The 26,558-nt window shown below is 40.0% G+C and overlaps 1 protein-coding gene and 1 pseudogene across 9 annotated transcripts in view; one reads left to right on the top strand and one right to left on the bottom strand.

The window, feature by feature from the left end:
* CPEB3 (cytoplasmic polyadenylation element binding protein 3) overlaps positions 1 to 26,558 on the bottom strand; it is a 253,522-nt gene that overhangs the window by 74,112 nt on the left and 152,852 nt on the right. The window lies entirely within an intron of this gene.
* Positions 5,382 to 25,497, top strand: LOC101007002 (annotated as a pseudogene).

Raw genomic sequence — 26,558 nt, 5'->3', positions numbered from 1 at the left:
GATCTCCAAGATTTACTCAACACTTATGTAATCTACGCACTGCAGGGGAATACTATCAGGAGCAAATTCTTGTTCTTAAGGAGTTTATATACTAGCACTAGAAGATAGTATAGCATAAATACATAGAGAACTCTAACTTAGGAACTATGCATTAAGGATCCTAAGAAGTATTTTTGTAAACATATTTTTAAAAGTTGGACTTCACAGAAAGAAGATCACTTTCAGAGAAGACATGAATAGAGAAATCAGGAAAGGTTTTCTGTAGGTGGTGGCACAGGGGCCAGACCTTAATGGTATGACAGGTGAAAACACTGAAAACACGGAGGAGACATTCCAAGGCAAACAACTAACCCAAGTTAAGATGTAGAGGTAGCTCTGCAGATAGATACTGCCTAAGTGCAAGAATTCCTAAACATTCCCCTTAAGATTCAGAACTAAACATATTTCTTTAACAATATTAACTGTGTGGGGCTGAGGCTTGATTCTAGCCTGTTTTGTGTTTTCTGTGACACTAGTAACTTTCTTTGTGGGTTTGTTGCTTGGTGGCAGGGGTGGGAATAGTTGGGAATGGACAAGAAAATAAGCTGGCAGAGTAGAACCACCTCAGAGTTCAAAATTGGTAATCTACTTCCTGTGTTCTTAGTAAAGTCTTGCAGTCCAGGGCAGTGACCTGGAGCATTTGGACTTAAAATCTGCTGTTTACATAATCACACATTCCCTATATAAAGAGGTCCTTGTGAAGTCTGCCAATCTGTCAGTTCTAGTCACAGTCAGTTCAAACAAGCACCTGACCAAGGAAACTGAGACCAGACTGGGGTGTGGGAGAGAACTGGTCAAACTAGTTGGGTAATTTTATTATTATTGAGCATTACATTTAAACCACAGGCAAGAATCCTAAGATTATTTAACACCTAATAAGCCTAAGTATTCTATTGGTGCTTACACGCACTGCCTCACATAATCCTCTTAACAACCCAAAGAGTAGTAGTAACTCAGATAAGTAAACTGAGGCTTAAAGGTTAAATTACTTGCTCAATGTCATACAGCTAGTAAATGCTGGTGCCCATGTCTGAGTCCACAAACCTAGCTTATGCCCCACTGCCTGTTACGATCCCTCAGTCAGCAAACAACCAGGGAACTCTGTTTCAATCCAGGTGATGCTCTCCTATAGACAGATGAAGCTTTAGTCTGGCCTTGTGCATATACTGCCTGAGCTTTGATAGTCTCATTTCTTCTCCTCCCTGGACTTTAACATTCCTCTGATCAGTTCTTAATGCTGTTTCAAATGAGTTTTTTCTGTGCCACTCTTCTCAAGACTAAAATGGGGCCATTCTCTTTTTTGAAAGACAACCCAGGTCTTTGGTCTCAGTTTTCAAAAAATTTCACCAGACCCTCCCAGCTGGCTTCCCATTCCTAACTCTTCAATTAACATATCCTCTCTTGGTCTCACCTGCTCATAGCCTTAGCCCTATCTAACTACTGTCAGCAAGTCCCAACCCAAGCCATACCCTCTTCTAAAACATCCTCTCTGCCTCAGTCTGCCAAATTTCCATCTTCCATTTCAGTTCCTAAAGTCTATTTTTTCCTCAAAAAAAGTTCTCATCAGGAGGAGTTATGACTTCTCTGAACTAAAAAAGCATTTCCCCCATCCCATCACCTCTGCCTGCTCATAGCACAGTGTGTACTTATGTGATCTTGAACAAGATGTTTATGTTATTTATGTGGCTGCTGAAGCTTTGTCCTGTGGCCTATATATTCCTAATGACTTCTTTCTGTACAGTCCCTCAAACTATAAATGCTTTGAAAGCAAAGACTAACTTTATAGTTCATCTTCAATACAATGCAGAAGAGACAAGTGTTTATAAAAGTGTAAACTGAGAGTGTGCTAAGCTTTTAAAAGCAAAGATAGATGAACTCCATCTGTCAAAGCAGAACAAAACAAAACACAAAGCCCACCCTTGCTATCATACAATGCAGTTTCCATGTTTTTACAAAAAAATCCTTCCTGGGTATGAAAACCACAATCAAGTAAAATATTAAAATATAAGATTCATAAATCACCAAACAGTGTGAGCACTATAAGCCAGGACCTGATTTTTTTTTTTTTTTTTTTAAAGGAAGACAGAATGTTACTCAAAAGATGACAAACTGCAAAAGGTTAAATACAGGCTAAAACCCTTGGCTTCCCAACTTGATCAGTTTACATAACTCAGAAGGTGGAAAAACTTGGAATCTGGCCTAAAACAACACTGACTTATTTCCATTCAAGTTATGCTACAAGGGAAAAAATGTGAAGTTTGAAAACTTTCCTTTCCAAAGCTAGATTTAGACAAGTTGAAGGAAGAAGAAATAAATGCTACACTGCAGCCCACTGCAGCTCCACAATGGCCTGTTTTTGCCCACTCAAAGTAGATTCCTCTTCCTTGTTCCTCAAGCAGTATCTCCTTAGCTACCTGGCTTGTGTTCAATCCGAATAGTATGTGGCCTGGCTTGTGCCAGGTTCACAAACCATGCTGGTATTGCATAAACTTCCACAACTACATGACCTTAGTCAAGAGGATCAAGAGGTCAAGAGGACCAAGAGGGCAAGCTAGCCTAGCAGTGCAGAGGACGTACAGAATCACCAGTAGAAATAGCCATTCAGGAATACAAACTTTTCTAAAAGTGAGTGGGAATCATTAGTGCACAAGGGTTTGGTCACTCTTGTATAAAGCTGTGTGCCTATTATTTCTGTTCACCTGGACTGCTGAAGCTAACACTGTAAGCTGCCCGGTAAGCTGAGAATGACAGCCTCCTCCATTCCACTGCCAGCATCATTGGCTTCTGAAAACAGTTTCAGAGCCAGATGGCCAAACTCCTGTACAATATCTGTAGCTGGCTGCCATCATTGCCTTTGCCCAAGAGGCCTCAACAGTGGTAGCATAGCTGTGCTCATTGAACAGCAGAAGCCAGCTCCTTTCCCTGGGCCCATATTCTCTGTCCCACTATGAAAGGTGAGGCTATTGCAGTATCAGGATCAGCTCTTAGTGCAGAACAAGGGGTAGAAGGCTCAGGGTGGATAAATATTTTTTGGTAGCTCCAGTGACAGCAACTTTGGAGATGTGATATTCTCCCAGTGGGCAATGAGGGAGGTTATGCTATCTTCAAGCTTGTCATGTCCATCTTATCCCCTAGTGGCCACATTCACAGCTGCATGCTAAAGGAAACAGAATTCTCTTTTTTTTTTTTTTTTTAAGACAGGGTCTCACTCGGTTGCCCAAGCTGGAGTGTAGTGTGGCACAATCTTGGCTTACTGCAGCCTCTTTACCTCCTCAGGCTCAGGTGATCCTCCCACCTCAGCTCCCAAGTAGCTGGGACTACAGGCATATGTCATCATGCCCAGCTAATTTTTTGTATTTTTTGTAGAGATGGCATTTCACCATGTTTCCCAGACTGGTCTTGAACTCCTGGGCTCAAGTGATCTACCTGCCTCGGCCTCCAAAAGTACTTGGATTACAGTCATAAGCCACTACACCTGGCCCTATAACTTCTTTTACTAAGTAGTCAAGGATTCTAGGGCCCTATCATTAGGATGACCTATGTCACAGCTAGGTGTTAAAAGATGAACTGGGTCAATCAAATTCCCTCTCTCTGGAATTTAACTAGAAATATGAAAACTATACAAACTGAGTCATGACAATGGTGGGAGATTACAATGGATAATTAGTAACTTCCACTGTTCAAATCCCTGCAGTTTGTCACAACCTAGTACAGCCTCCATGATACCTGGTTATATTATAGCTTCTGTTCTTGGACTCCCCTTGTCACTCATAACCACACCTCTGATTTGAGGTAGCACAAAAGAACTTATCCTTACAGTCAAATAACTCATCTACCAAGCAGTTCACCCATGTCCAGAAATAGTGTGGTATTATCCAGGAGGCAGAATTCCACGGTTAAGTTATGGCTAAAGGGCAGCTCAAACCTACAGCCCCAGTGTAAACCACCTCTTTGGAAATACTCCAGCTATGTGAGTGTGACAAACAGAACACGAAGGCTCAGGAAAAAGCCAAGGACCACTTTCGTTTTCAAATGTTAAAATGTACCTTGGGTCATACAGCTTAAGATGCTAATTTTAATATAAAATCCAGCCTTGTAAATAACAGCATTATCTATCAGATTATATAGCTTAAACCTGTCCTCCTTTTCCACAAATCATAAACAGCGGCAAAACAAATAAAAATAACTTTATTATCCACTGGGTAAAATAGTATAAACTATTGGTCTGTCAGGTTCAAGTATGTCTAATAAAAGCTGTGTGTTCTTATGAAAAGATGCTTCACCTCTTTCAGTCTCAGTTTAAAATAAAGGTTGCACTAGAATGAGACAATCTTTGAGGAACTTTCCAGCTCTAAAATGTGCTGGGTTCTACTTTCTGATCAAGTAATGAACTCATCATTTGCTAGGATACAATTCATTCATCTAATAGATACCTGAAGGTCACTGAGCCAAGTATGCAAACTACTTGGTACAGAGCAGTGAACAAAATATAAAAAATTCCCTGTGCTCATAAAACTTACATTGCAGTCTGGTAAAAAGTCAGAAAAACACATCTGATCTTTTCAGGTCATAATCAGCATTTTAAAGAAAAATAAAATTAAGGTTAAAAAGAAATAAATTGGCCAGGCATGGTGACTCACATCTGTAGTCCTAGCATTTTGGGAGGCCAAGGCAGGAGGACTGCTTGAAAAGCCCAGCCTGGACCCCATCTCTACTAACTAAATAAATAAGTAGACAGAAAGAAAATGCGAGTAAGAGGAATACAGAAAAAGAGGATACAGGGGCTAGACATTTGGGCAGTGTCTAAGTGAGAAAGTGCTCCATTTAGAAATGTGGGGGAAGGCTGGGTGCAGTGGCTCACGCCTGTAAATCTAGCAATTTGGGAGGAGGCAGGTGAATCATCTGAGGTCAAGAGTTCGAGACCAGCCTGGGCAATATGGTGAGACCCATCACCACTAAAAAATACTAAAAATTAGCCAGATGTGGTAGCACACATGTATAATCCCAGCTACTTGGGAGGCTGAGGCATGAGAATAGCTTGAACCTAGAAGGTGGAGGTTGCAGTGGGCCAAGACTGTGCCATTGCACTCCAGCCTGGGCAGCAAAGCGAGACTGTCTCAAAACAAACAAAGAAATGTGGGGAAAGAGGGTTTCAGATAAAAGGAAGTACTAAGGCCCTCAGAGGCCTCAGTTGTCTTGTTCAAAGAATAGCAAAGTAGTCAGTGTGGCCATAGTGGGTAAGGGAGAGAATGATAGGAGATAATGTTAGAAAATACCCAAATTCAACAGATGAGACCTAAGAGAAAAAGATTTAAAACACTTCAAGTACAAGACTCATACCAATGCGGCCCCTGGCTTCTTCAAGGGTGCACTATACGCCAAACACAGAAGCAAAAAGGTAAGTTCACAACCACAGCACACCATTTATCTGACTTGAAACTAAGCACAACATTTGATACAGATGTCCAAACTGGCAAAAACTGCATAAAGAAAATTGCCTTGGGAAGCCAAATAATAGCAAATCTGGAGTCATTAATATTTTCATTTATTTTAACTGTGGTTAAGTAACCTTCAAAAAATTTATCCTACAAAAAATAATCTGAAAGAGAAGGCCATGTACAAAAATATATCAACAGAAGCATCATTTCTAATAGCCCTTCAGAAGCATCCAATCTTTTGGCTTCCCCGGGCCATACTTGAAGAAGAATTGTCTTGGGCCACACATACAATATAGTAACACTAATGATAGCTGATGAGCTTAAAAAAAAAAATGACACACAAAAAAATCATGATGCTTTAAGAAAATATACAAATTTTCCTGAGCTGCATGTGGCCTGCAGGCAACAGATTGGATAAGCTCGGCCTAGATGACCAAAAAGCAAGTCAGTTATGGTACAAACTCCTTGAAAGGTGGCCTCTTTAAAAATATGAAAATTGGGAACTAATTAAACTAAAGAGCTTCTGCATAGCAAAAGAAACTATCAAAAGAGTGAACAGACAACCTACAGAATAAGAGAAAATTTTTGCAAACTATGCATTTGACAAAGGTCTAATATCCAGCATCTATAAGGAACTTAAACAAATTTACAGGAAAAAAAAAATAGTTCCATTAAAAAGTTGGCAAAGGACATGAACAGACACTTTTCATAAGAAGACACACATACAGCCAACAAACATATGAAAAAAAGCTCAATATCACTGATCATTAGAGAAATACAAATAAAAACCACAATAAGATACCATCTCACTAGTCAGAATGGCTATTATTAAAAAGTCAAAAAATAACAGGTGCTGCTGAGGTTGCACAGAAAAAGGAATGCTTATACACTGCTGGTGGGAGTGTAAATTAGTTCAGCCATTGTGGAAAACAGTGTGGCAATTCCTCAAAGACCTAAAAACAACTACCATTCGACCTAGCAAACCCATTACTGGGTATAAACTCAAAGGAACATAAATAGTTCTATTATAAAGATACATGCACATGTATGTTCACTGCAGCACCATTCACAATAGCAAAGACATGGAATCAACCTAAATGTCTATCAATGGTAGACTGGATAAAGAAAACATGGTACATATATACCATGGAATAGTATGCAATCATTAAAAAGAACAAGATCATGTCCTTTACAGGAACACGGATGGAGCTGGAGGCTATTATCCTTAGCAAAGGAGTGAACAGAAAACCAAATACCACATGTTCTCACTTATACATGGGAGCTAAATGATGAGAACACATGGACACATAGAGGGGAACAACAGACACTGGCACATATCGGAGGGTGAAGGGTGGGAGGAGGGAGAGGATCAGGAAAAATAACTAATGGGCACTAGGCTTAATATCTGGGTGACCAAATAATCTATATAACAAACTCCTATGACCTACATAACAAAAAGACTGGAAGGAGATAGAAAGCTGATGATGGTTAGTTCTGCTGGGATGGTTCTGCTGTTCTGTTGGGATTATTCTTATTGTTTATAAAATAACATGTTCAAAGAGAACCAGATTGCTTTGTTCTGGTTCTACTACTTCATTATAATACTAAGGTCTAGAATTAGAATAACAATAGAAAATATTGGGATCATGTAACTGACAAGAGGGCCTTCATATCTACTCTCTCTGGGAGACTAGATCAATTTAGGAGAAAAGGCCGGGCGCGGTGGCTCAAGCCTGTAATCCCAGCACTTTGGGAGGCCGAGACGGGCGGATCACGAGGTCAGGAGATCGAGACCATCCTGGCTAACACGTTGAAACCCCGTCTCTACTAAAAAATAAAAAAAACTAGCCAGGCGCGGTGGCGGGCGCCTGTAGTCCCAGCTACTCGGGAGACTGAGGCAGGAGAATGGCATGAACCCGGGAGGCGGAGCTTGCAGTGAGCTGAGATCCGGCCACTGCACTCCAGCCTGGGCGGTAGAGCGAGACTCCGTCAAAAAAAAAAAAAAAAAAAAAAAAAAAATTCAGGAGAAAAAAAATCCTTCTTTAAGGCTCTTTCTTCCATTTTTCTTCTACCTCACAACATCCCTGTTGGGCATGGTAGCTCACGCCTGTAATCCCAACAATTTGGGAGGCTGAACTGAGAGGATCACTTGAGCCCAGGAGTTTGAGAACAGCCCAGGCAACAGAGCAAGACCCTGTCTCCACAAAAAAATAAAAATAAAAAATAAGCCAGGCATGGTAGTGAGTGCAGCTACTCAGGAGGCTAAGGCAGGAGGATTGCTTGAGCTCAGGAAGTCAAGGCTGCAGTGAGCCATGATTGTACTACTGCACTCTAGCCTGGGTGACAGAGTGTGGCCCTGTCTCCAAACAAACAAGCAAAAAACAAATTACAGCCACACTTCCTTCATTTCTCCAAAGGCCCAAAAGCCTTTTTTCATACTTAGTTCTCCCTGTATGATAGTCCTCTGTTTGGAATTTGCTTCCCTACATGTTCTAGCTAACTCCTCAATTTTCAGGTCTGCTTAAATGCCATTTTCTCAAACAAGCTCACTCCACACTCCCAATCTAAACTGATGCCCCCTTTTTAGAGTCTCTACTGCACTCTATTTTTCCTTCAGAGAACTTACCAGTTTGTAATCATGTTTACTTTTGTGACTATCTGATTAATTTCTTATCTCCCCCATAGGACTATAAGTTTGTGAGGTCCAGGACCAAATCATGAAAACAATGTGACTTTTATGCCTGCCTTTACCTTCCATGGTCTCAGTGGTGCTCTGAAGGGCAACAAGCATTTCCTTACTCGTGGTCCACAGACAAACTGATCCATAAGGCTCTGTATATCCTCAATGGGTCATTAAATGTCTTAATGGCCCTTGTGCTGAAAGAGCTGAAGTCTGCATGGCTTCCCACTCCGCTAATTCAAAAACATGCAATGAGGCAGTCCATGTATCTGGTCACCTGGCCATTCTTTCCCTTTGTGGCTTTTTTTTTTGCCACCAACTGAGGTCTATCTATGTGAATATTAAACTCTCAACAATCCATTGAAAACAGTCATGCTTTTACAAACCCTACTTCAAATCTGCACCAAGGTAAACTTGCCAGATGAACAGATGATTCTATTTCATTACATATATACTATCTGAGAGAAAGGCTAAAGGGCTCAATAATGGATGGTTCATGTTTTCCTTTCTAGTTACACATAAGCCTAATACAGCCAAACAAACTTTACCTAATGGCCAATGTGAGGTGACCTAAGAAAAATTATTATCAGCAAGAGGGGGCATTATTAAGAAGGCACCAAATAGTTTGAGGTGAACAATGTAGATATTCCTAACATTGGAATAACATCAAATTTCTTTAGGCTCTCCCCAAATAGGTCATCAACCTTCAGACTTTAGCTGAGAGCAAGACACAACAGGAGCCAATAGTCTAATAATTATTTATCTTCCCTGACCCCAATCACCAAGAAGGCAATCTGCTCTCTGAGGATGCAAGCCTGAAGACCAGAATTAGGAGATCAGATTCTCTTCTTGGCATAGCTCTCACTGGTCCATCTCAACACCTAACCTCAGCTATAAAAATTAGTGCACCAGCACTAATATACTGCAATGTACTACAGTTCTATATTTAATGCTGTTATTTTGGAGTGTACCAAGAGCTATCTGTGGAGGCTATAGAGGTGCTAAACTCCATACTGCTCTGAAAAACCCTAACGTGCTTTCCAATTCTCAGTTAACAATTTAAGTAGGATGTTATAAAATACGGCATATACACAAAGAAGGCAGAAAAGAAGAATGCTGATCCAGAAACTATTAGACATAACCTGTAACTTAGAAAATAAAAATATTTAGCTTGGAAAGAGAAACTGATAGTCCTTTAAGTACCTAGAGTTAGATGTCACAATGATGACTTATTCTGTCTTACTTCATATGACATCATTGACCAAGGAGTATAGATTTCAGGGAAGCATTTGATACAATAGAGGGAAACATTTAATAACTAACTAGGTCTACAAATATAAAGACTTCTTCTGAAATAAACTGCGTCCCTTTGTCACTGGATGTCTCAAAGCAAAATGAGCAATTCTGTGGGCTATTTTGGAGGAGTCAACATACGTTTTCTGTAAAGAGATGTGTGTGCCACACATAATTCCTTAAAGATGTAAAAAAAATCCTTAAGCTCACAGGCCATACAAAAACAAGTAGTTTGTTGACCCTTGTTCTAGAGAAGCACTGTTTAACAGAAATGTAATATAACTCACATATGTAATTAAAAATTTTCCAGTATATATATTTTAAAAGGTAAAAAGAAACTGGTGAAGTTAATTTTAGTATCTTTTTAATCCAATATCTCCACAAAGTTATTTTAACATGCAAACAAAATTATTAATGAGATTCTCTACATTTTAAAAAAACTAAGCCTTTGAAATGCAGTGTATATTTTACACGTAAAACCATATCTCAAGTCAAACTAGTCACATTTCAAGTGCTCATTAGCTACATACTGTATCAAGTAGTTCTAGAAAAACTGTGCATTTCTTGAGAAACAGAAGAGATGACCTTCCAATCAATATTCAATTCTAACAACTCAAATCAATGAGGAAAAAATTGGACCAGCCTATAAACAAAATTGGGGCATCTGTCAAGCTACCTGAAAAAATAAAGCTGGATCCTTTCTCGTGCCTTACTCCAATATAAATTCCAGACCAAAAAAAGATATCAATGTAAAAAGTAAAGTAATACAAGCAACAACAAAAAGAAAACAACATGTGGCTGGGCGTGGTGGCTCACGCCTGTAATCCCAACACTTTGGGAGGCCGAGACAGGTGGATCACAAGGTCAGGAGATCGAGACCATCCTGGCTAACACGGTGAACCCCCGTCTTTACTGAAAATACAAAAAATTAGCCGGGTGTGTTGGTAGGCACCTGTAGTCCCAGCTACGTGGGAGGCTGAGGCAGAGGCAGGAGAATGGCGTGAACCCGGGAGGTGAAGCTTGCACTGAGCCAAGATCATGCCACTGCACTCCAGCCTAGGCGACAGAGCGAGACTCTGTCTCAAAAAAAAAAAAAAAAAAAGAAAGCAAACAACATGTGTAGTATTTTCTTATTGTTTTGCAGTGGGAAAAATCTTTTAAGGCATGTCATAAATATTCAGAAACCATAAAGAAGACATTAATAAATTTACTTATATAAAAATTTATAACGTTAGTACTACCAAAAAACATTAAAGAGGGTCAAAAAGTAAATGACAAATCGGGGGAAATATTTTAAACACAGACCAAAGTGTGATACGGTTTAGGTCTGTGTCCCTGCCCAAAGCTCATGCTGAACTGTAATCCCAAGTGTTGGAAGAGAGGCCTTGTGGGTGGTGATTGGATCATGGAGGCAGATTTCCCCCTTGTTGTTCTCGTAATAGTGAGTGAATTATCACAAGATCTGTTTGTTTATGAAAGTGTGTAGCACCCCCCCCCCCACTTTGCTCTCTCTTCCTCCTGCTCCAGCCATGTAAAACATTTCTCCTTCCTCTTTGCCTTCTGCCATGACTGTAAGTTTCCTGAGCCCCCACCCCAGTCATGCTTCCTGTACAGACTGTGGAACTGTGAGCCAACTAAACCTCTTTTCTTTATAAATTACCCATTCTCAGGTAGTTCTTTATAGCAATGCAAGAATGAACTAATACAAAGTGTTTTTTAAAACTCTTTTTTTGACCAGGCGCAGTGACTCACGCCTGTAATCCCAACACTTTGGGAGGCTGATGTGGGCAGATCACAAGGTCATGAGTTCAAGACCAGCGTGGCCAATATGGTGAAACCCGACTTCTACTAAAAATACAAAAATTAGCCAGGCATGGTGGCATGCACCTGTAGACCCAGTTACTCGGGAGGCTGAGGCAGAAGAATAGCTTGAACCTGGGAGGCAGAGGTTGCAGTGAGCCGAGATCATGACACTGCACTCCAGCCTGGGTGACAGAGTGAGAATGCATCTCAAAAAAACAAAACAAAACAAAAAAAAAACCTCTTTTTTTTTTTTTGAGACAGAGTTTCACTCTGCCATCCAGGCTGGAGTGCAGTGGCACGATCTCCACTCACTGCAACCTTTGCCTTCCGGGTTCATGCAATTCTCCTGCCTCAGCCTCCTGAGTAGCTGGGATTACAGACATGTATCACCACGCCCAGCTAATTTTTGTATTTTTAGTAGAGACGGGGTTTCACCATGTTGGCCAGGCTGGTCTCGAACTCCTGACCTCAGGTGATCCACCTGCCTTGGCCTCCCAAAGTGCTGGGATTACAGACGTGAGCCATTGTGAATGGCCCTAAAACTCTTCATATAAAAAGGAACGTTTACATTGCAGTGACAAAAGACTTAGATCAAAACACTCAATTTCCTTTGAATATTTGCAAAGCCTTCTCAAGAAGGATGGGTACAAACCAGCCCAGACAGCAAAGATAACAACAAATACCTAACTCTTCAATGCCCAGACATCAATGAACATCCACAAGCATCAAGACCATTCAAGAAAACATGACCTCACCAAATAAACTAAATAAGGCACCTGGGACCAATCCCAGAGTGACAGATAGTGACCTTTCAGATAGAGAATTTTAAAAAACTATTTTCAGGAGCTGAATGAAATTCAAAATAACACAGAGAAAAATTGAGAATACTATCAAATACATTTAACAAAGGGATTAAAATGTTTTTTAAAAATCAAGCAGAAATTCTGGAGTTGAAAACTTCAATTAACAAATTGAAGAATGAGGCCAGGCAGATGGCTCACACCTATAATCCCAGCACTTTGGGAGGCCAACGTGGGCAGATCACTTCAGGTCAGGAGTTCAAGACCAGCCTGGCCAACATGATGAAACCCCATCTCTACTAAAAATACAAAAATTAGCCGGGCATGGTGGCGCACACCTGTAATCCCAGCTACTCAGGAGGTTGAGGCAGGAGAATCGCTTGAACCTGGGAGGTAGAGGTTGCAGTGAGCTGAGATTGCACCACTGCACTCCAGCCTGGGTGACAGAGCAAGGCACGAGAGAGGATCCAGCTTTATTTTTTTCCATCTCAAAAAAAAAAAAAAAAAAAATTGAAGCATGCATCACAGTCTCTCAATAGCAGAACTGATCAAGCAAAAGAATTAGTGAAATTGAAGACAGGCCACTTGAAAATACACAATCAGAGGAGAAAAAAGAAAAAAAGAATGAAAAGAACGAAGCACACCTATAAGAACTAGAAAACAGCTTTGAAAGGGCAGATCTAAGAGTTATTGGCCTTAAAAAAGAGGTAGAGAGAGAGGTTAGGGCAGAAAATTTACTCAAAGAGATAGTAACAGAACTTCCCAAACCAAGAGAAAGGTAACAATATCCAAGTACAAGAAGGTTATGGAACACCAAGCAGATTTAACCCGAATAAGACTACCCCAAGACATTTAATAATCAAATTTCCAAAGGTCAAGGATAAAGAAAGGGTCCTCAAAACAGCAAGTGAAAAGAAACGACATACAATGGAGTTCCAATACATCTGGCAACAGACTTTTCACTGGAAATCTTATAGGCCACAAGACAGTGGTATGATATATTTAAAAGACTTAAGGAAAAAACTTTTATCTTAGAATAGTATATGCAATGAAAATATCCCTCAAACAAGAAGGAGAAATAAGGACTTGCTCAGACAAACAAAAGCTGAGAAATTTCAACACCTGATCTATCCTACAAGAAATTCTCAAGGAAGTTCTCCAATCTGAAAGAAAAGGACACTAATGAGCAATAAGAAATTATCCGAAGGTACAAAACTCACTGGTAAATACACAGAAAAATACAGACCATAACACTGTAATTGTGGCGTGTAAATGACTCGTATCTTGAGTAGGAAGACTACAAGATGAACCTATCAAAAATAATAACTATAACAACGTTTCCTGATATAGTACAATAAGATACAAACAATAAAAAGTTGAAAAGCTGGGGGGAATGCAGTTAAAGTACAGAGTTTTTTCTTTGCCTGTTAGTTTATGCAATCAGTGTTTTCATCAGTTTAAAATAATGAGTTGTAAGGTGTTATTTACAAGCCTCATGGTAACCTCAAATCAAAAACAGATACACACAACAGATTCACATAAAATAAAAAGGAACCCAGAAAGGAGGTCAGGGAATCAGGAAAGAGGGTAAGGAGAAAGGAGGGAGGGAGAGAAGACAACAAAACTAGAAAACAAATAACAAAATAGCAGTAGTAAATTCTTATGAATAATAATATTGAATGGATTAAAAAAAAAAAAGTCCCATCTGCTGACTAGAAGAAATATACTTTACTTATAAAGACACATATAGACTGAAAATAAAGGGATGGAAAAAGAAATTCCATGCCAATGAAAATGAAAAAAGAACAGTAGTTATATCAGATAAAATAGATTTCAAGACTAAAACCATAAAAGAAGACAAAGGAGGTCATTAATATAATAATAAAGAGGTCAATTCAGCAAGAGGACATAACAATGATATATATGCACCCAACACTGGAGCACCCAGATATATAAAGCATATATTATTAGAGCTAAAGAGAGATACAGACCACAATACAATAATAAGCTGGAGACTTCAACACCCCACTTTCATCATGGTACAGCTCTCCCAGACAGAAAATGAACAAAGTAATATTGGATTTAATCTCCAGTATGGACCAACTGGACCTAACAGATATTTACAGAACATTTCATCCAATGGCTGCAGAAGATGCATTCTTTTTGTCAGCATATGGAACACTCTCAAGGGTAGAACATATGTTAGGCCACAAAACAAATGTTTAAGTTAAAAAAAAATGGAAATAACAGCAAGTATCTTCTCTGACCACAATGGAATAAAAATAGAAATCAGTAACAAGACGAACTACACAAACACACGAAAATTAAACAGTATACTCCTAAATGACCAGCGAGTCAATAAAGAAATTAAGAAGGAAGTTTAAAAATGTCTTAAAACAAATGAAAATGAAAAGGCAACATACCAAAACCTATGGGATACAGCAAAAGCAGTACACTAAGAGGAAAGCTTACAGCAGTAAAGGTCTGCATCAAAAAAAAAAAAAAAAAAAAAAGTAGAAAAACTGCAAATAAGCAACCTAGCAAGCATCTTAAAGAACTAGAAAAGCAAGCACAAACCAAACCCAAAATTAGTAGAAGAAATCAGAGATCAGAGCTGAAATAAATGAAACTGAAACAAGAAAATTATTAAAAATTCAATAAAATGAAAAATTGGTTTTTTGAAAAGATAAAATCAACAAATCTTTAGCTAGGCTAACTCAGAAAAAAACAAGAGAAGACTCAAATAAATAAAATTAGAGATTAAAAAGGAAATAACCGATACTTCAGAAATTCAAAGGATCATTAGAGACTACTATGAGCAACTATCTGCCAATAAATTAGAAAACCTAGAAGAAATGGATAAGTTTGTAGACACATACAACCTACCAAGATTGAACCACGAAGAAATCAAAAACTGAAATGGACCAATAACAATAAGATCAAAGCCATAATAAAGTCTCCCAGCAAAGAAAAGCTTGAGACCCGATGGCTTCACTGCTGAATTCCACCAAACATTTAAAGAACTAATACCAATCCCATTCAAACTATTCCAAAAAAAAATAGAGAAGGGAGTATTTACAAACTCATTCTACAAAGCCAGTATCACCCTGACATCAAAACCAAAGACATGGCTGGGTGCAGTGGCTCATACCTGTAAACTCAGCACTTTGGGAGGCTGAGATGGGTGGATTGCTTGGGGTCAGGAGTTCAAGACCAGCCTGACCAACATGATGAAACCCCATCTCCACTAAAAATACAAAAATTAACCAGGTGTGGTGACACATGCCTGTCATCCCAGCTACTTGGGAAGCTGAGGCATGAGAATCACTTGAACCTAGGAGGCAGAGCAGTAAGTTGAGATCATGACACTGCACAACAGCCTAGGTGACACAGTGAGACTCTGTCTCAAAACAAAACAAAAAAAACCCAAAGACACATCAATAAAAGAAAATTGCAAATCAATATCACTGATGAACATAGATGCAAAAATCTTCAACCAAGTACCAGCAAACTAGCAAACTGAATTCAACAACACATTAAAAACACTGTTCATCATGATCATGTGGGATTCATCTCAGGAATGCAAGGATGGTTCAACATATGCAAATCAGTCAATGTAATACATCATATCAACAGAATGAAAGATAAAAACCATATTATTTCAATTGATACTGAAAAAGTATTTGATACAATTCAACATTCCTTCATAATAAAAACCCTAAAAAAACTGGGTATAGAAGGAACATATCTCAACACAATCACAGCTATATATGAAAGACCCACAGCTAGTATCATACTGAATGGGGAAAAAAATGAAAGCTTTTCCTTTAAGATCTGCAACAAGACAAGGATGCTCACTTTCACCACTGTTACTCAACATAGTACTGGAAGTCTTATCTAGAGCAATCAGACAAGAGAAAGATATAAAGAGCATCCAAATTGGAAAGGAAGAACTCAAATTATCCTTGTTTGCATATGATACGATCTTTTAGAAAAACCTAAAGAAGGCCGGGCGTGGTAGGTCACGCCTGTAATCCCAGCACTTTGGGAGGCCAAGGCAGCTGGATCATGAGGTCAGGAGTTCAAGACCAGCCTGGCCAAGATGGTGAAACCCTGTCTCTACTAAAAATACAAAAATATTAGCTGGGCATGGTGGTGGGCACCTGTAATTCCAGTTACTCAGGAGACTGAGGCAGAGAATTGTTTGAACCCAGGAAGCAGAGGTTGTAGTGAGCCAAGATCGCCAATGCACTCTAGATTGGGCAACACAGTAAGACTCCGTCTCAAAAAAAAAAAAAGCAAAGAAAAGAAAGAAAAACCTAAAGATGACACCAAAAAACTCTTAGAACTAATCAACAAATTCAGTAAAGTTGCAGGTACAAAATCAACATATAAAAATCAGTAGCATTTCTATACGTCAATATTGAACAATCTGAAAAAGAAATTTAAACAGTAATCATATTTACAATAGCCATACATAAAATTAAATATCTGGGAATTAATCAAAGAAGTGAAAGAGCTCTACAATGAAAACTATAAAACATTGATGCAAGAAATTGAAGAAGACACATCACACACAAAAAGGAAAGATATTCCATGCTCATGGATTGGAAAAAACCAATATTGTTAAAATATCCATACTACCCAAAGCAATCTACAGATTCAATGTAATGCCTATCAAAATACCAATGATATCCTTCACAAAAATAGAAAAAAAAAAATCCTAAAATTCATATGGAATCATAAAAGACCCAGAACAGCCAAAGTTATCCTGAGCAAGAAGAACAAAACTGGAGGAATCATATTCCCTGACTTCAAATTATACTACAGAGCTATAGTAACAAAAGCAGCAAGATACAGGCATAAAAACAGGCACATAGACTAATGGAATAGAACAGAGAACCCAGAAATAAATCCATACATCTACAGTAAACTCACTTTTGACAAAGGTGCCAAGAACATGTGTTGGGCAGAGGACAATCTCTTCAACAAATATTGCTGGGAAAACTAGATATCCATAGGCAGAAGAATGAAACTAGACTCCTATCTCTTGCCATAAAAAAAAAAATTAAATCAAAATGAAATAAAAACTTCAAAAATTTTTTTTCTCTTCCGAGATGGCTGAATAGGAACAGCTCCGGTCTGCAGCTTCCAGCGCAATCAACACAGAAGATGGGTGATTTCTGAATTTCCAACTGAGGTACCAGGTTCATCTCATTGGGACTGGTTGGACAGTGGGTACAGCCCACGGAGGGCAAGCCGAAGCAGGGTGGGGCATCGCCTCACCCGGGAAGTGCAAGGGGTCGGGGATTTCCCTTTCCTAGCCAAGGGAAGCCGTGACAGATGGTACCTGGAAAAAATGGGACACTCCTGCCCAAATACTGTGCTTTTCCAATGGTCTTAGCAAACGACATACCAGGAGATTATATCCCACGACTGGCTTGGCGGGTCCCACGCCCAAGGAGCCTTGCTCACTGCTAGTGCATCAGTCGGAGATTGACCTACAAGGCAGCAGCCTGGCAGGGGGAGGGGCATACGCCATTGCTGAGGCTTGAGTAGGTAAACAAAGAGGCTGGGGAAGCTCCAACTGGGCGGAGCCCACTGCAACTCTGCAAGGCCTGCTGCCTCTGTAGACTCCACCTCTCAGGGCAGGGCATAGCTGAACAAAAGGCAGCAGAAACTTCTGCAGACTTAAACATCCCTGTCTGACAGCTCTGAAGAGAGCAGTGGTTCTCCCAGCATAGTTTGGAGAACTGACAGACTGCCTCCTTAAGTTGTCCCTGACCCACCTGTAGCCTAACTGGGAGACACTTCCCAGTAGGGGCCGAATGACACCTCATACAGCCAGGTACCCCTCTGGGACAAAGCTTCCAGAGGAAGGTTCAGGCAGCAATATTTGCTGTTCTGCAATATTTGCTGTTCTGCAGCCTCCACTGGTGATACCCAGGCAAACAGGGTCTACAGTGGACCTCCAGCAAACTCCAACAGACCTGCAGCTGAGGGACCTGACTGTTAGAAGGAAAACTAACAAATAGAAAGGAATAGTATCAACACCAACAAAAAGGACATCCACACAAAAAAACCCCATCTGTAGGTCACTAACATCAAAGACCAAAGGTTGATAAAACCACAAAGATGGGGAGAAACCAGAGCAGAAAAGCTGAAAATTTTTAAAGCCAGAGTGTCTTCTCCTCCAAAGGATCACAGCTCCTCACCAGCAATGGAACAAAGCTGGACAGAGAATGACTTTGACAAGCTGACAGAAGTAGGCTTCAGAAGGTCGGTAATAACAAACTTCTCCGAGCTAAAGGAGGATGTTCGAACTCATCACAAGGAAGCTAAAAACCTTGAAAAAAAGATTAAACGAATGGCTAACTAGAATAAACAGTGTAGAGAAGACCTTAAATGACGTGATGGAACTGAAAACCATGGCACAAGAACTACATGATGCATGCACAAGCTTCAATAGCCGATTCAATCAAGTGGAAGAAAGGGTATCAGTGATTGAAGATCAAATAAATGAAATAAAGCAAGAAGAAAAGTTTAGAAAAAAAAGAGTAAAAAGAAACGAACAAAGCCTCCAAGAAACCTGGGACTATGTGAAAAGACCAAATCTACATTTGATTGGTGTACCTGAAAGTGATGGGGAGAATGGAACCAAGTTGGAAAACACTCTTCAGGATATGATCCAGGAAAACTTCCCCAAGCTAGCAAGGCAGGCCAACATTCAAATTCAGGAAATACAGAGAATGCCACAAAGATACTTATCGAGAAGAGCAAACCCAAGACACATAATTGTCAGATTCACCAAGGTTGAAATGAAGGAAAAAATGTTAAGGGCAGCCAGAGAGAAAGGTCGGGCTACCCACAAAGGGAAGCCCGTCAGATTAACAGGAGATCTCTACAAGCCAGAAGAGAGTGGGGGCCAATATTCAACATTCCTAAAGAAAAGAATTTTCAACCCAGAATTTCATATCCAGCCAAATTAAGCTTCATAAGTGAAGGAGAAAGAAAATCCTTTACAGATGAGCAAATGCTGAGATATTCTGTCACCACCAGGCCTGCCTTACAAGAGCTCCTGAAGGAAGCACTAAACATGGAAACGAACAACCGGTACCAGCCACTGCAAAAACATGCCAAATTATAAAGACCACTGATGCGAGGAAGAAACTGCATCAATTAAAAGGCAAAATAACCAGCGAACATCATAATAACAGGATAAAATTCACACACAATAATATTAACCTTAAATGTAAATGGGCTAAATGCCCCAATTAAAAGACACAGACTGGCAAATTGGATAAAGCGTCAAGACCCATCAGTGTGCTGTATTCAGGAGACACATCTCACATGCAGAGACACACATAGGCTCAAAATAAAGGGATGAAGGAAGATCTACCAACCAAATAGAAAGCAAAAAAAAAGCAGGGGTTGCAATCCTAGTCTCTGATAAAACAGACTTTAAACCAACAAAAGAGACAAAGAAGGCCATTACATAATGGTAAAGGGATCAATTCAACAAGAAGAGCTAACTATCCTAAATATATATGTACCCAGTACAGGAACACCCAGATTCATAAACCAAGTCCTTAGAGATTTAAAAGACACTTACACTCCCACACAATAATAATGGGAAACTTTAAAACCCCACTGTCAATATGAGACACATCAACGAGACAGGTTAACAGGGACATCCAGGACTTGAACTCAGCTCCACACCAAGCAGACCTAACAGACATGTACAGAACTCTCCACCCCATATTGACAGAATATACATTCTTCTCAGCACCACATCGCACTCATTCCAAAATTGACCACACAGTTGGAAGTAAAGCACTCCTCAGCCAATGTAAAAGAACAGAAGTCACAACAAACTGTCTCTCAGACCACAGTGCAATCAAATTAGAACTCAGGATTAAGAAACTCACTCAAAACCGCACAACTAGGATGGAAACTGAACAACCTGCTCCTGAATGACTAAAGGGTAATAACGAAATGAAGGCAGAAATAAAGATGTTCTTTGAAACCCATGAGAACAAAGACACAACACACCAGAATCTCTGGGACACATTTAAAGCAGTGTGTAGAGGGAAATTTATAGCACTAAATGCCCACAAGAGAAAGCAGGAAAGATCTAAAATTGACACCCTAACATCACAATTAAAACAACTAGAGAAGCAAGAGCAAACACATTCAAAAGCTAGCAGAAAGCAAGAAATAACGAAGATCAGAGCAGAACTGAAGGAGATAGAGACACAAAAAACCCTTCAAAAAAATCAATGAATCCAGGAGCTGGTTTTTTGAAAAGATCAACAAAATTGATAGACTGCTAGCAAGACTAATAAGGAAGCAAAGAGAGAAGATCAAATAGATGCAATAAAAAATGATAAAGGGGATATCACCACCAATCCCAGAGAAATACAAACTACCATCAAAGAATACTATAAACACCTCTATGCAAATAAACTAGAAAATCTAGAAGAAATGGATAAATTCCTGCACACATACACCCTTCCAAGACTAAACCAGGAAGAAGTTGAATCTCTGAATAGACTAATAACAGGCTCTGAAATTGAGGCAATAATTAATAGCCTACCAACCGAAAAAAGTCCAAGACCAGACAGATTCACAGCTGAATTCTACCAGAGGTACAAAGAGGAACTGGTACCATTCCTTCTGAAACAATTCCACTCAATAGGAAAAGAGGGAATCCTCCCTAACTCATTTTATGAGGCCAGCATCATCCTGATACCAAAGCCTGGCAGAGACACAACAAAAAAAGAGAATTTTAGACCAATATCCCTGATGAACATGGATGCAAAGATCTTCAATAGAATACTGGCAAACTGAATCCAGCAGCACATCAAAAAGCTTATCCACCACGATCAAGTTGGTTTCATCCCTGGGATGCAAAGCTGGTTCAACATATGCAAATCAATAAACATAATCCATCACATAAACAGAACCAACGACAAAAACCACATGATCATCTCAATAGATGCAGGAAAGGCCTTTGACAAAATTCAGCAGCCTTTCATGCTAAAAATTCTCCATAAACTAGGTATTGATGGAACATATCTCAAAATAATAAGAGCTATTTATGAAAAACCTACAGCCAATATCATACTGAATGGGCAAAAACTGGAAAAATTCCCTCTGAAAACTGGCACAAGACAGGGATGCCCTCTCTCACCACTGCTATTCAACATAGTGTTGGAAGTTGTAGCCAGGGCAATCAAGCAAGAGAAAGAAATAAAGGGTATTCAATTAGGAAAAGAGGAAGTCAAATGGTCCCTGTTTGCAGATGACATGATTGTATATTTAGAAAACCCCATCATCTCAGCCTAAAACCTCCTTAGCTGATAAGCAACTTCAGCAAAGTCTCAGGATACAAAATCAAAGTGCAAAAATTACAAGCATTCCTATACACCAATATCAGACAAACAGCCAAATCATGAGTGAACTCTCATTCACAATTGCTACAAATAAAATACCTAGGAATCCAACTTACAAGGGATGTGAAGGACCCCTTCAAGGAGAACTACAAAGCACTGCTCAACTAAATAAAAGAGGACACAAACAAATGGAAAAACATTCCATGCTCATGGAGAGGAAGAATCAATATCATGAAAATGGCCATACTGCCCAAGGTAATTTATAGATTCAATGCCATCCCCATCAAGCTACCAATGACTTTCTTCACAGAATTGGAAAAAACTACTTTAAAGTTCATATGGAATCAAAAATAGCCTGCATAGCTAAGACAATCCTAGGCAAAAAGAACAAAGCTGGAGGCATCATGCTACTGGACTTCAAACTATACTACAAGGCTACAGTAACCAAAACAGCATGGTACTGTTACCAAAACAGATATATAGACCAATGCAATAGAGCAGAGGCCTCAGAAATAACACCACACATCTACAACCAACTGATCTTTGACAAACCTGACAAAAACAAAATATGGGGAAAGGATTCCCTATTTAATAAATGGTGCTGAGAAAACTGGCTAGCCATATGTAGAAAGCTGAAACTGGATCCCTTCCTTACACCTTATACAAAAATTAATTCGAGATGGATTAAAGACTTAAATGTTAGACCTAAAACCATAAAAACCCTAGAAGAAAACCTAGGCAATATCATCCAGGACATAGGGAATAAAGGGTATTTATTTACTGGCAAGGACTTCATGACTAAAACACCAAAAGCAATGGCAACAAAAGCCAAAATAGACAAATCAGATCTAATGAAACTAAAGAGCTTCTGCACAGCGAAAGAAACTACCATCAGAGTGAGCAGGTAACCTACAGAATGTGAGAAAATTTTTGCAATCTATCCATCTGACAAAGGGATCATATCCAGAATCTACAAAGAACTTAAACAAATTTACAAGAAAAAAACAACCCCAACAAAAAGTGGGCAAAGGATATGAACAGACACTTCTCAAAAGAAGACATTTATGCAGCCAACAGACACATGAAAAAATGCTCATCATCACTGGTCATCAGAGATATGCAAAACAAAACCACAATGAGATACCATCTCACACCAGTTAGAATGGCAATCATTAAAAAGTCAGGAAACAACAGATGCTGGAGAGGATGTGGAGAAATAGGAATGCTTTTATACTGTTGGTGGGAGTGTAAACTACTTCAACCATTGTGGCAGACAGTGTGGCGATTCTTCAAGGATCTAGAACTAGAAAGACCATTTGACCCAGTGATCCCATTACTAAATACCCAAAGGATTATAAATCATGCTACTATAAAGACACATGCATACGTATGTTTATCGCGGCACTATTCACAATAGCAAAGACTTGGAACAAACCGAAATGTCCATCAATGATAGACGGGATTAAGAAAATGTGGCACACATACACCACGGAATACTATGCAGCCATAAAAAAGGATGAGTTCATGTCCTTTGCAGGGACATGGATGCAGCTGGAAACCATCATTCTGAGCAAACTATCACCAGGACAGAAAACCAAACACCGCATGTTCTCACTCATAGGTGGGAATTGAACAATGAGAACACTTGGACAAAGGGCAGGGAACGTCACACCCCAGGGCCTGTCGTGGGGTTGGAAGCAGGGGGAGGGATAGCATTAGGAGAAATACCTACTGTAAATGACGAGTTAATGGGTGCAGCAAACCAACCTGGCACATGTATACCTATGTAACAAACCTGCACGTTGTGCACATGTACCCTAGAACTTAAAGTATAATAATTTAAAAAAACTTCAAATTAAGACCTCAAACTATGAAACTACTAAAAAAAATACTAAGACAAACATACAAACAAACAAACAAACAAAAAACATTGGGGAAAATCTCCAAGACATTGGTCTGGACACAAAAATTACTTGAGTAATATCTCACAAGCAAAGACAACCAAAGCAAAATGGACAAATGGGATCACATTAAGTTAAAAAGTTTCTGCACAGCAAAGGAAACAGTCAACAAAGTGAAGAGACAACCCACAAAATGGGAGAAAATAGTTACAAACTGTGAATCTAACAAGGGATTCATAACAATATATAAAGAGCTCAAACAACTCAATAGGGAAAAAAAAAAACCTAACAATCTGATTTAAAAATGGGCAAAAGAGAGTTTCTAAGGATCATGTCTGAGAGTGAGTACTTCTTTTCTTTTTTTTTTTTCTAAGGCAGAGTCTTGCTCTACCACCCAGGCTGGAGTGCAGGGGCACGATTTCGGCTAACTGCAAAGTCTGTCTCCCAGATTCAAGCAATTCTCCTGCCTCAGCCTCCTGAGTAGCTGGGGTTACAGGTGTGGGCCACCACGCCCAGCTAATTTTTGTATTTTTAGTAGAGATGGGGTTTCACCACGTTGATCAGGCTGGTCTCAAACTCCTGACCTCGTGATCTGCCTACCTTGGCCTCCCAAAGTGCTGGGATTATAAGCGTGAGCCACTGCACCCAGTTCTGATCCAGAGAAAATAGTCCCAATGAGATGGAGCCTGAAGGCATCATTGAGAGAAACTGGAATGAGATTGCTGACAGTTTTGATGATATGAACCTCTTGGAGTTCCTCCTCCATGGTTTTGAGAAGTCCTCTGCCATCCAGCAGCGAGCCACTCTTCTTGTATCAAGGGTTATGATGTGATCACTCAAGCCCTATCTGGGACTGGGAAAATGGCCACTTTTGCCATATAAATTCTGCAGTAGATTGAATTAGATCTAAAGACTACCCAGGCCTTGGTTCTAGCACCCACTTGATAATTGGCTCAAAAGATAGAGAAGGTGGTCATGACACTAGGAGACTACATGGGTGCCTCCTGTCATGCCTGTATTGGGGGCACCAATGTGCGTGCTGAGGTGCAGAAACTGCAGGTGGAAATTCCCCATATCATCGTGGGTATCCCTGGTCACGTGTCTGATATGCTTAACCAGAGATACCTGTCTCCCAAATACATCAAGATATTTGTACTGGACGAAGTCGATGAAATGTTAAGCCATGGATTGAAGGACTCAATCTATGATATATTCCAAAAGCTTAACAGCAACACCCAGGTGGTTTTGCTATCAGACACAAGGCCTTCAGATGTGCTTAAGGTGACCAAGAAGTTCATGAGGGACCCCATTTGGATTCCTGTCAAGAAGGAAGAGTTGATCCTGGAGGGGATCCACCAATTCTACATCAATGTGGAACATAAGGAGTGGAAGTTGAGCACATTGTGTGACTTGTATGAAACCCTGACTGTCACCCAGGCAGTCATCTTCATCAACACCGGAAAGAAGGTAGACTGGCTCGGCCGGGCGCAGTGGCTCACGCCTGTAATCCCAGCACTTTGGGAGGCCGAGGCAGGCGGATCACGAGGTCAGGAGATTGAGACCATCCTGGCTAACACAGCGAAACCTCGTCTCTCCTAAAAATACAAAAAGAAATTAGCCGGGCGTGGTGGCAGGCACCTGTAGTCCCAGCTACTCGGAGGCTGAGGCAGGAGAATGGCATGAACCCAGGAGGCGAAGCTTGCAGTGAGCCGAGGTCTCACCACTGCACTCCAGCCTGGGTGACAGAGCAAGACTCTGTCTCAAAAAAAAAAAAAAAAAAGAAGAAGGTGGATTGGTTCACTGAGAAGATGCAAGCTTGGGACTTCACTGCCATGCATGGAGATATGGACCAAAGGAATGAAATGTGATCATGAGGGAGTTTTGTTCTGGCTCTCACAGAGTATTGATTAGCACTGACCTGCAGCCAGAAGCATTCATGTGCAGCAGGTTTCTTTAGTTATCAACTGTGACCTTTCCACCAACAACGAAAACTGTATTGACAGAATCGGTTGAGGTGGACGGTTTGGCCATAAGGGTGTGACTATTAACATGGTGACAGAAGAAGACAAGAGGACTCTTTAAGAAATTGAGACCTTATACAACACCTCCATTTAGCAGATGGCCCTCAATGTTGCTGACCTCATCTGAGGGGCTATCCTGCTACCTAGCCCCAGCCAGGATTCAATCATGGGAAACTGAGGAGCAGCAGGAGGCAGAAGGAAAGAGAGCCAAGGAATGGACATCCTGTAATTTTTTTCTTTGAATAAATGTCACTTTTTGAGGGAAAAAAAAGGCGGAGGGGAAGATCTGAATAGGCATTTCTCAAAAGACGACATACAAATGGCAAAGATGTATGAAAAAGTGCTCAATATTACTGATTGTCAGCGAAAGGCAGATCAAAACTACAATGTGATATCATCTTACCACAGTTAAAATGTTTTTTATCCAAAAGACAGGCAATAACAAATGCTGGTGAGGATGTGAAGAAAAGGGAACACTTGTGCGCTGTTGGTGGGAATATAAATTAGTATAGCCACTATGAAGAACAATATGGAGGTTCCTCAAAAAACTAAAAATAGAGCTACCATATGATCTATCAATCGTACTGCTAGGTATATAACCAAAAGAAAGGAAATCAGTATATCAAAGAGATAGATACCTGTACTCCCATGTTTGTTGCAGCACTATTCACAATAGCCAGGATTTTGAAACAACCTTTATCCATTTGTCAACATACGAATGGATAAAGAATATGTGGTACATGACTATGCACTGTGGTTCACGCCTGTAATTCCAGCACTCTGGGAGGCCGGGGCAGGTGGATCACCTGAGGTCGGGAGTTCGAGACCAGCCTGACCAACAAGAAGAAACTCCATCTTTACTAAAAACGCAAAATTAGCCGGGCATGATAGCACATGCCTGTAATCCCAGCTACTCAGGAGGCTGAGGCAGGAGAATCTCTTAAACCCCAGAGGTGGAGTTTGCAGTAAGCCAAGATTGTGCCATTGCACTTCAGCTTAGGCAACAAGAGTGAAACTCCATCTCACCAAAAAAAAAAAAAAAAAAAAAAAAAAAAGAATATGTGGTAAATACACACAATGGAGTGGTATTCAGACATTTAAAAAAAAAAAAAGAGTCCTGTCATCTGCAACAATATGGATGGAACTGGAGGACATTATGTGTTAAAAAAAAAAATAAGCCAGGCACAG

This window comes from Papio anubis, chromosome 11 (genome assembly GCF_008728515.1).
Source record: "Papio anubis isolate 15944 chromosome 11, Panubis1.0, whole genome shotgun sequence".
Lineage (NCBI taxonomy): Eukaryota > Metazoa > Chordata > Mammalia > Primates > Cercopithecidae > Papio > Papio anubis.
Note: the sequence above shows the minus strand (reverse complement) of the source record. Positions and strands in the feature narration are given on the sequence as shown.